This window comes from Alnus glutinosa, chromosome 5 (assembly GCF_958979055.1).
Source record: "Alnus glutinosa chromosome 5, dhAlnGlut1.1, whole genome shotgun sequence".
Taxonomy (NCBI): domain Eukaryota; kingdom Viridiplantae; phylum Streptophyta; class Magnoliopsida; order Fagales; family Betulaceae; genus Alnus; species Alnus glutinosa.
Genome location: NC_084890.1, coordinates 11,760,526 through 11,772,020, shown reverse-complemented (window position 1 = coordinate 11,772,020; position 11,495 = coordinate 11,760,526). Strand labels below are relative to the sequence as shown.

General features: G+C 34.2%; 1 long non-coding RNA gene across 4 annotated transcripts; it reads right to left on the bottom strand.

The window, feature by feature from the left end:
- On the bottom strand, positions 1-4,596 carry LOC133869897 (uncharacterized). Of its 4 annotated transcripts, none has more exons than XR_009900572.1 (3): positions 4,031-4,596; positions 2,821-2,949; positions 1-2,206 (listed from the first exon to the last, which is right to left on the bottom strand). It is a non-coding gene; the product is annotated as an uncharacterized LOC133869897 (long non-coding RNA). The 4 variants fall into 4 exon arrangements; XR_009900569.1 differs by having other exon boundaries at positions 2-2,206; positions 4,109-4,596; XR_009900571.1 differs by having other exon boundaries at positions 328-857; positions 4,109-4,596.
- Between the last annotated feature and the right edge of the window lie 6,899 nt (positions 4,597-11,495).

The window sequence follows — 11,495 nt, the reverse complement described above, 5'->3', positions numbered from 1 at the left end:
CTTATTTAAGAGAAATTGTTATCATTTGAAGTTTTATATCATAGAATTATCTTAAAAACTATCCGACTGAAAGATTATATCTGTTACAAATCCTTTCAAAAGTCCTATAAGTCAATTAGCAAGAACTTGTACTGAAACTAGTCAACCAGAATACACACAATAGGGTAGTCATCATACAACAAAGAGAAAAGATCCACAACAAATTCTTTAGCCTACAAGCATGGCGAAGCTGGTTTGAACCAAAACTTCTCGCTAGAGCCCTGCAGTCATCAATCAATGGGAATAGCCAATGTTAAGCATGATTTGTGAAGGAAAATCAAAACGATACGTCCTTTAAATCTCAGCCCCCACGATTGAGTTAATATAGGCAGTTTTATTTTGATGAGAATGAACAAGTACAAACAAACAGTATAGGTGTACAAAAATAAAAAATTACAAAATTCAAAATACAAAGAGCAAAAAATAAAATTTAATTTTGACAGCAATCTAACCACAACTCTAAAGATGTACAATGGCCCCTAATTTGCTATGTTTTGTATTCTCATATAGTAGCTTGTCAGCATCCTTGATCAAATTGTAGAACTTTATCGCACACTTGTCATCAGTGTCTTCTTGGACTTCTTCCATAGTTTCAACTTTAGCTTCCATTTGAGATCCACCCTCATCTACTCTACTATCGTGCATACGGAAAACATCATGCAATATTTGATGCAACATTCTATGCTCGTCAAGATTTGGCGCCCTATCGACCGGTGCCGAACTTGAGCCTTCAATTATTGGCTATGTATCATGGGAAGCATTAATCTTTTCCCCATGGCATACCCAATCAATATAACCTTCAAACATCCTGGATCCACCTGTTAAATGGTCATATACTTCCTGTGGCCTAAGTTTCTTGTGCAATGAACACATCTTATAGGGGCACACAATGAATTCTTTAGTTTTAGAGTTGCTAACTGCAAATGATACAAACTCTTTAACTCCATTAATATACTCTCTCGAATCTCTAAACTTTTACATCCAACTCTTATCCATAGCGTGACAACATTGCAAATACATAGTAAATGTGCTATGTTGTTAGATAAACAGATACAACTATTAATCATAAATAACTTCTAATTATCGAATAAAAATTAATCCAATATGAAAATGGGGAATTGGTATCATAGTACCAATTCCAATATGACATTTTTTCAATTAACAATGGAATTAGCACTCGTCCATCAATGTCAAACATAAGCAAAAATAAGTGAAGTTGCTAGCTAAATGTAAGACAAATATAATGGTCACGACTCTCTAAATAATTGAAAAGGAACACCAAATTAAATTAAGTGAAGACTGAAATAAGTAAATGTTGTTAGCATTCACATTTAGTTAAACAAATATTTAGCTAAAATTAATTAGTTAAAGGATTTTTATTTATTTGAGTTACCCATTTGTCAAAGTATTTATTTCTTTCTTTCTTTATTCGTTTCCAACAATCATATTTTTGAGTGTTGATTGTAATTTGAAATTCCATGATCAATAAGGTTAACATGCATGATTTATATTAAGTTAATATTTGTTAAATTATTTTCTGCTAGGTGTTATATCACTGTTATTCAAGTTGATCTTATGCCATTTGGTTTAACCCAGTGTTAGTAGCATCAACACTAAAGGCATAATTTTCCAAACAATACCCCTTCAGAGATATACCATAAATTCAAGAAAATTATGTGTCAACCTATATATATATAAAACTAATTATCAATGATTCATTTATAATTAAAACTAATAGTAGAAGTCTAGAAGACTAGTTCATATACCTAACCAATACCAAACACGGTAAAAGCTAACTATTAAACTCCAAAACATCACAAGTCCACCCAGCAACCCCAAAATCTAAACAACCATCAACCAAAATTACAAAATCAAATATATGTTATGAAATCACCAGAATTTAAAAGCAACAAACAAACCCCACCCAGATCCTCATTTTCCATAATTCAGTAAAAAAAATCACAAGACAAAAAATATTTAAGGTACATACGGTGAAAACCTATTAAATGCATAGCAGGATTTCCAAGAATTCAAACTTTAGATTTGCATAGAACACTCTTTGGTTCAGTAATGCATCTCACTATCAGCTCCTGATGCTATTGTATGCTTAGATGTTTCATGGTCTGTCTCCTTCTTATCGGCCTCGGGACAAGCAAGATCTTTGGGACTAAATGTGGATAGATGATCTAAGTCAGCAGCCAAACTACTGAGATCATCAATATTGAAAATTGCAAGATTACAAATGGCAATAAGAAGGCACTGGAAGGTTCTTGATGATGAACTTTGAAGAAAAATCACTTTCTTGCTCAAATATATACTTGCAACTCTCTGTCTCTCCTCTCCAAAAAATTTTCCTCTATGCTTGCCAACTATTAATGTCAGAATATAAAAAGAAGTAGCAGGTTTCTCCACTTTTAAGGGCAGAGGCATACAAGGTACCATGCATAAATGTAGTTTCTTCCATTCTGAATGATGGTGATACTTGAGATGCATTGGTGTTGGTGAGTAATAAATCAGTTGAGTCCAACTTTCGGAGGTCAAGTTTACTCCAATCTTTGCAGTGAGTTTGAAAAATAAGTGGATTCAAACAACTTGTGGAGGACAGAAATCAACAGAAAAACAAGTTTGAGTGAAACTTGAAAGTTTAGGACTATATGTGGAATTTGACCAAAATTAGGAGTTATATGCGTAGGCTTGAGAACCAAATTTCCCCAAGGCTTTACGTGAAACTACTGTAAGCATCTTATCATAATATAACTTGAAAACAATAAACCCACTCACATGAATCTTCCGGTTTACAATTGAAGAACCCACAGCTCTCTGAAAATTTAGCTCAATCGTCCAAAAGGATATTATCACAGAAATCCCAATCGCAATTCATCAATCGCAGCCCCTGACTCGGCCAAGCACCTGAAAATTATCATAGAAATCCCAAAATAAGACAATCCCAATCCATATTTATTCGGCCAGCACCAAAAAAAAAAAAAAAAAAAAAAACAGCCAAACCGAAAACCTTCAGAAATTTTAACTGAAATTCACAACATTATTCATAAAGTTTGAAGCCTCTACACATAGCAAGGAGAAAATCACTACATCAAAACACAATTCACACAGAATTGCAAATAAACCACCATAGTCTGCCCAAAACTTCAAATTAACAAAAATACAACCAATAAAACCAGAATTTGGAAAAATCAGACGGAGCATACAAAAGAAATCCACAAGCTGCAAAGATGCAGGGAAACCCAATTCTCAGAAAAAAGACCCTAAAAATTGCTCCTGAAACATGAATTGAAACAATGCTTCTTCCAATTGTAGGAGGAGAATAATACCGGTGGCAGAATGTGTGTGTGTGTGTGAGAGAGAGAGAGAGAGAGAGAGAGAGAGAGGCGTTTGAAATGGAGAGGCTTAGAAATAGGAATTTTTAGGGCAAACTTTGGTGCGAAATTTTGGGCAGAAGGCGCCAGCTGGAGGGAGAGATCAAGAGAGTGGGTGCGTGGGGGGATCATTAAATGAGTTGCAGAGGTTAGTGCGAGCAAAATGAAAAGGAGGGAATGCTGCAGAGGTTATAGATGGAGCAAAATGAAAGGGAGTAAAATTTATGTCGTTTGCATAATAAATGGCGTAAAATTATGGATTAGTGTTGTTTGAGTAAAACGACATTATAAGAAACGGCATTAAATGCAATTTTTTGGTAGTATGAAATCCCCAAAGACGGAGAAGGCAATTAAAAATACTGTCAGCGAACTTAGTTATAGCAACTCATGGTAGACCATGTGAATATCAACCAAAAAAAAATCATTTTAACTTAACTCCTTACTAGCTTAGGAGGGAGCTGAAAAGTTTAAGAGATAGTCGTTCAGTAAAGGATGAGACACTATTTGTGGCAATAGAGTAGAGAACTATTAATTAAGATCGAATATTTTTGAAGTTCAAATTCGAATATAAAATTTCTAATGAATCAAAAAGACTAAAAAAAAAAAAAAAAAACCAGAGGTAGTGTAATAGATAAGATCTATTGCATGAGATCAAAGGAACAGGCCGAACGACGACGGGGTGTATAACCCACGTTTGCTACAACGGCGCATGAAGTACATGCATAAGGGAGGAGGCCGATGAATGGTTGAACAGCAGCAGGCTAAATGGAGGAGGCAGGTGGTTGGTGGAGAGAGAGTTAAGTTGTCTAGTAACCAGAGGTACTGTAATAGAGAAGATCTATTGCATGAGATCAAAGGAACAGGCCGAACTACGGGGTGTATAACCCACGTTTGCTACAACGGCGCATGGAGTACATGCATAAGGGAGGAGGCTGATGAATGGTTGAACAGCAGCAGGCTAATTGGAGGAGGCAGGTGGTTGGTGGAGAGAGAGTTAAGTTGTCTAGTTACCAGAAGGTGACAGAATTTCAAAACCTTATGAGTTATGACTCATCAAAGTGATATGTTTGAGAGCCATCTCGGTCATAAGCACTTGAGCCCAATTAGAATCCATTTCTTGGGTGAGTCTCCAGACCAATTTTGAAAACAAGGCCGACTTCCTACGTCTAGGCGTCTAGCACCCAAAGGGCCAAAAGCCACCCCCCCTCTATGGATTTTGTGATTTTATCCTAATTTCCACCCAACAAAAGTGCTAGTTATCCAGTTATCCTTATCCCAAAAAAAAAAAAAAAAGAAAAAAAAAAAAAGAAAAAGAAAGGGGAAAGTATTTCGGTTTTCTCCGAGGTAGAGCTAGCCCACCCACGTAAGTATGCAGACGATCAAGTTCTTGACAAAGTCAAACCATTGAAGAGCACATCGTGGAGCCCGCGGAAAACCCAGATAACCAGAACTCATCTGGCGACTGGCTGGCAGTGACAAGATCAGACATAATTCCGTAATTTTAGAATGCGGTTAAAATTCTGGTGGCCATATTTGGAACCTTCCCAAACAGCTTCATTAAATATGTTTGGATTTTTGTCGACTCCATTATTATGCTATCCAGTAGATGAGGATGAAAACTATTCCCCCTTTTTTTTTTCTTTTTTTTTTTTTTTTCTTTTCTTTTTTATGTTAGTGGATGACAAATCATTTTGTGAGAATTTAAAATTTTTGTATTTTGCCTTTTCTGAAACATCATATTGGTAGTGCTAATAATACGTACATTTTGGTTGGAAATTTGCAGCTCGAGGAGCCTTTGTTATTGAGATTTGGGTTATTTATAATGCTCCTGGGGATTTTATTGTGAATCTTCTTAAGAAAATGTTGTGCCTGGTTAGCTTAATATAAATCAAATGCTAATTTAATAATATAAATAAGCAACAGAAAGATTTGATTATATAAATACCTTCAGCCATACTTTACTCAAACAAATCTGATTAAACCTTGTTAGCAAAAATCAGAGATTTTGAAAAAAGAATTTTAAAGAGGTTCTTCTAATCTATACCCACTGAATGTCTTACTGATTGAATACATAGACTGTTTATTTATCAGAGACTCATTCAATCAAAGAATTGACTAAGTGATTGCTGATTTTTCTCCTCCCATCAAGGAAAAAAATCAGCACACTATCACACACTATTAGGAAATGGATTCCCATGATCTTCCATGATCCGATGGTTAATGGAATAAATCATATCATAATTACTGATGTGTCATTAGGGACATATATGAAATTTCCAACATTCTCTCACTTTACCCTTATGACACATATAATTTCTTATTCTGTTCGGTTCTACAAGATGACCATCACTTTATTTATTCCTACCATTTATGGAATCCTCCAAATTCACACAACGAATACTACACATAAATCATGACAGTAAAACTTTATATAATAAGCTGTCTCTCCAATGCATTGCGTATATCATATTCTTTAAATGAATACTATATGGACAATCAAACTTTATGAATAAACTTTTCATAAGTTGTCCAACTTTAATTTTATCTCCATGGATAAGGTAACAAATGTGCACAAAACTTTTTTAACAATAACTTAATGTTTATAGACTAAGTAGAAAGAACTAGATACAAAATGAATCAATGAACCACATATGTTTCACATGAATTTTAAACAGCTTTACCAGTAAACCTTTAGTAATAGGATCCACAATCAGCAATTCAGTACTAATATGCTCAATGAACGTACACATCATTCATTTTGATATTCTCTCTCACACGAAGATATTTGATATCGATATGCTTACTTTTACTTCCACTTTTATTATTCTTAGAGAAGAATATTGCAGCACGATTATCGCAGAAGATATTGATTGGTCTTGCTATAGAATCGACAATTTTGAAACAATTTTAATATTCTTTATTTTCTATCTCTGTGAATCTCTATGCCAATAACATAAGAGGCTTCACCCAAATCCTTCATTTCAAAATTTTGAGAGATGAACTTTTTGGTTTCATATAGAAAACCTAAATTATTACTTGCAAGCAAAATATCATCTATATATAGGACTGTAAAAATGATTTTACTAACACTAATCTTAAGATATATAAATTGGATCAACAAAGTTTTCAATAACACCATATGAGGTAATAACTTTGTGCAATTTGATATACCATTGACGGGAGGCTTGTTTTAGCCCAAAAATAGATTTATTTAGTTTGCAAGCTTTCTGAGTGTTATTATAAAAACCTTCAAGTTGTTTCATGTAGATCTCTTCTTCAAGATCATCATTCAAAAAGGTTGTTTTCACATCCATTTGATGTAACTCTAGATCAAAATGAGCTATTAATGTCATGATTATCCTAAATGAATCATTCTTTGATACTGGAGAGAATGTTTCATGATAATCAATGCCTTCCTTTTTGTGTAAAACCCTTGGTAACAAGTCTAACTTTATTTCGTTCAACATTACTGGAAGCATCCTTCTTAGTTTGGTAAACCTATTTGCAGCCTACGGCTATAGCTCCCTCGGTAAGTAAACGAGATGCCAGACTTGATTTTTAGCTATGGATTCCATTTATTCCTTCATGGTCTTTAACCATAATGTGGAGTGATATCCACTCATGGCTTGTGAAAAAGAATTTGGATCATCCTTAGGCCCAACATCAAAATCGGACTCTTGGAGGTATACAACATAATCACTAGAAATTACTGGTGTACATATCCTAGAGGATCTTCTTAATCCTACTTCCTCCTCATTTGGAGAAGGTTGAGTAGGTTCATTCTGAACTTGTTCTACATGAGTTGATTGTTCTGAAATTGATTGTAGTTCAAGGTAATCAGTTTGGATTTCCTTAAGCATAATCAAACGTCCTTTAGATAAAGGAGCTTCAATCAACTTTTGTGTTTCCTCTAATTCAATCCTTTGAGGATATGTACTTCCACTATGTTCAAAATCCTCTAAAATTTTTGCATTTATAGACTCAACAATTCTAGTACTATGAAAATGAAAATAAAACCTAAACCCTTTGGAGTTGACTGCGTAGCTAATAAAATGACCTCTAGTTATTCTTGGGTCAAATTTCTTTATATTTGAATTGTAAATCCTCACTTCAGTAAGACAACCCTATATGTGTAAGTGATTTAAACTTGGTTTCCATGCATTCCATAATTCAAAAGGTGTCTTAGGGACAACCTTGGATGGGACCCAGTTTAATACATACACAGCAGTTTTTAAGGCTTCACTCCATAAAAATAGAAGTAGCTCAAAATTACCATGTCCATAATTGTGCGATTTATTTTTTCTGCTACACCATTTTGTTGTGGTGTGCCAGGCATTGTGTATTGAACAATAATGCCTTCTTCTTCAAGAAATTGCACAAATGGACCTATCATTTATCCATTTTTCTGTATACCTTCCATAACACTCTCCACCTCTATCAAATCTTACGATCTTGATTTTCTTTTCCTTTTGCTTCTCTACTTCTACCTTATAAGTCTTAAAAGCATTTAATGCTTCAACCTTATTATTTAGAAAATAAAGATACATATATTGTGTATCGTCATCAATAAAAGATATAAAATATCTTTAACCATTCAGGTAGGGAGTAGGAAAAGGTCAACATATATCTGTATGTATGATTTCAAAAATCTCATAACTCATTTTGGTACCTTTAGTGGTCTTATTGGTTTGCTTTCCCTTTATGCAATCTACACAAGTACCAGAATTAGTAAAGTCAAGAGATTTTAAAACTCTATCATTTACTAATCTTTTGATTCTCTCTATAGTGATATGTCTCAATCTCCTGTGCCATAACAAAGTGGAGTTCTCATTCATACGGCTCCTCTTTGTGTCAACATTAGTATGCAATGATAAATTGTTGTTTTCAAAATTGGGATCTAGATCAATTTTGAATAAACCATCAATTTTGATTCCACCACCAATAAAATTCTCACCTTCAAAAATACTAAAGGTAGAGTTTATGAATAAAAAACCAAAACTAATAATATCCAATTTAGAAACTGAAATCAAGTTTCTAGAAAAATATGGAATGAAAAATACATTATCCAAATCCAAAACATATCCAATTTTTTTCAAAATTAATCTAAAAGTCTCAACTGCCTCCACATGAGAAAGCTATTTATTTTATGAGTAAACCTGTTGTTCATTGCTGGTTACCTTGTGTTGAGAAAACCTGCATTGTATTAACAATATGGGTTGTAAAACCAGAATCAATCCACCATGTATTACAAGGAGCCTCAACAGAAAAAGATTCATAACATACTAGAAATATGATATTCTCTTTTTTTTCGAGCCACCTTTGATACTTTTGGCAATCCTTCTTCATATGCCCATTTTTCTTGCAAAAGAAACAAGTATCCTTATTGTCATATTTCTTGATTGACTACTTGTTTTCTTTCATGAAGTGTAGGGCACTTTTGCTTGTCTTGGTCTTTCCTTTATCATGAGCAGCCACAAAGTGAACACTTTGTGGTTTCTCATACTTTAACCTCTCCTCCTTTTGAACACACATGGTCAGAACTTTATTTACTGACAATTTATTTTTATGTGTATTATAGGATATCTTAAAAGGAATGTATTCAAAAGGGAGAGAGTTCAAGATGAAATGAACCAAAAATAACTCAGATATATCAACCTCTAAGGACTTTAGTTGAGCTAACATATCCCTCATTTCCATAATGTGTTGTCACACACTTCTGGAATTGTCAAAGGTTTTGCTTGAAAGCTTCTTCATTGGGGTGCTTGCCAAGTCCTTATCGGAACTAAACAAATTGTTCCTCACTGGATTAGATGAACTCTTTTGCTTTACAGCATTCTAAGATAGAACTCCTAATGCCCTTAATGACGTGAGATTTCATAAACATGAGACTTAAGCGATTAGATCGCTCTCACTACTCATGCTTTGCAATCTCTTGTAGTGTACTTATGCCCGTGAAGGCGGGTGGTTCGTTCACACGGAGCGCCAAGTCAAGTTCCATGCACCCCAAATAAAAAAACAAATTTTCCTTCCATTCAAAAAATTATTTTCATTCAGCATTGAAACATTACTTTCAATAACAGTAGTAGAAATAACTGCAATAATCAAGGAAAAATAAAAAATTTTATGCTATGAAATTAATTTTATTTTAAATTAATCAATGCTAATTTAATAGTAAATTTCAACCTACCTGTGAGCAAAAGTTACATCACACATGAAATTTAATCTTTTTATTAATAAATAAGACTAAAAATTTAAATATTAATAAATAAAATTTTCCGTACTTGTGGGCCTAAGAAAAATTTTACTTTTAATACTAAATTTGTTATCTTATTCTAATTAAGTCATAAAAATATAAACCTCCTTGTGGGGATAAGTAATTAAATTTATGAATTAATTACAACATCGATGTTATTTTTCTTTATGAAGGTCATGTGTATAATCATGATGCAATTATTATTCTAAAATTGGGATGTTTTGGCTCTTCCAAAATTATTATAATAATTACAACTTTATTAACATCTAATAACTGTATAGATGCCCAAAAATAACCCGAGAAATAAAACAATCCAATATGAAAATGGGGTAAACAATATTCTCCAAGGTACAACCAAGTGAGTTCCTAAGAAAGCAAGGGGAGATCACAATGACACTCATAAATCTCAAGACTTTCCTTAGACAAAACTTTCTAGACATTGTATTATTGGATAGTACCGTAAACATAAATTAGCATCTATAGTATTGTTAATTATTCTTAGGTTTAAGCATCAAGCAATTTATATTTAAACAATATAAATTAAAAATTAAATATATTCATAAGTTCATGTATTAAAGAAACAAAAATTTTAATACTGAACAATGTAAATCATAAGAGAAATAAAATTAAATTGCATGGTCATTGTCTTAGTAAGTACTATTAGGCCCTTTATACTTGGAGAACCCAAGTTCTAAACCCCACATGAACAATTGAGCTCATATGGGGCATGTGAGGTTTAGAACTTGGATTCTCCAAGTATAAAGTGTCTAAGGCTACTTACTAAGACCATTATACCATGCAATTTAATATGTACTCATATCACAATTTTATTTATCTCATTCTTTACATTATTCAGTATTAAATAGGTTGGGCTTCTAATACATTAAAAAATCCGGATGGGCTACTTGGGCTTTTGGGTTAGCCCAATTAATAACCTTTTTTTTTTAAAATTAGATAGGGCTTTGGTCAAAATAAACCCATACCTAATAGCCCAAACTCTAGACCCGAATTTTATAAGTTTGAAACCCTACCCGAATTCCCAACCCTTTAACTTGAAACACATAAGATTTTGAGCTTTTGCGTCGTCGTCTTCTTCCTTCTTCCTCAATTTTTTTTTTTTTTTTTCACCATGAACGCCGGCCTCCAAGCAGCGACCCACGTAGCCGTTCATCCTTTATCCAGGCGGCTCGCAAGGGCCGCTAGTCTTGGTGACGGGGAAAGGCTGTTGGAAAACGGCCTCTCCTTACATGGAACAACGCCGACCACAATGGGCCGGCGCCTATTGCATTCGGCAAAACCCGCTCAACTTTTTGCAGTTTTTCGCCGGTGTTGGAAGTGAGGGGCAGTCGGCCGGAGTTCATTGTGGGTTTCCCGGTGTTAGTATTTTACATTGACAACATTCTGGTTGACAAAAACACTTTATGTAAATGTTGCTTTTTAACAGGAATATTGGTTCAATTCAGAGTCTTCAAATATTATGGACAATGTCTCAATTCATGTCATGTGTCTGTTCACAAGCTTCTAGAAGATGTCCATGAAGATTCCATGCTATTTCTAAGTCAGAAATCCCAAATTCCTATGCAACCGTCTGTACGGGCCTTTGAAGGGGTCCGGACGCCCCTCAGTGTCTAGAAGCTTCAGCCGTTGCAGTTGTCTAAACGACAGAGCTACACCGTTCGGACGATAGGTCAAGCTACTCCGAGTTCTACACAGATTCAGATTTCAAAAGACACTAATTGGGAAGGTTTTATCAGATGTCCAGAAGACATGGCAACACGCCCAGACACTACCCAGTGAATATTTTGGGTCTCCTTTACAGATGCGGA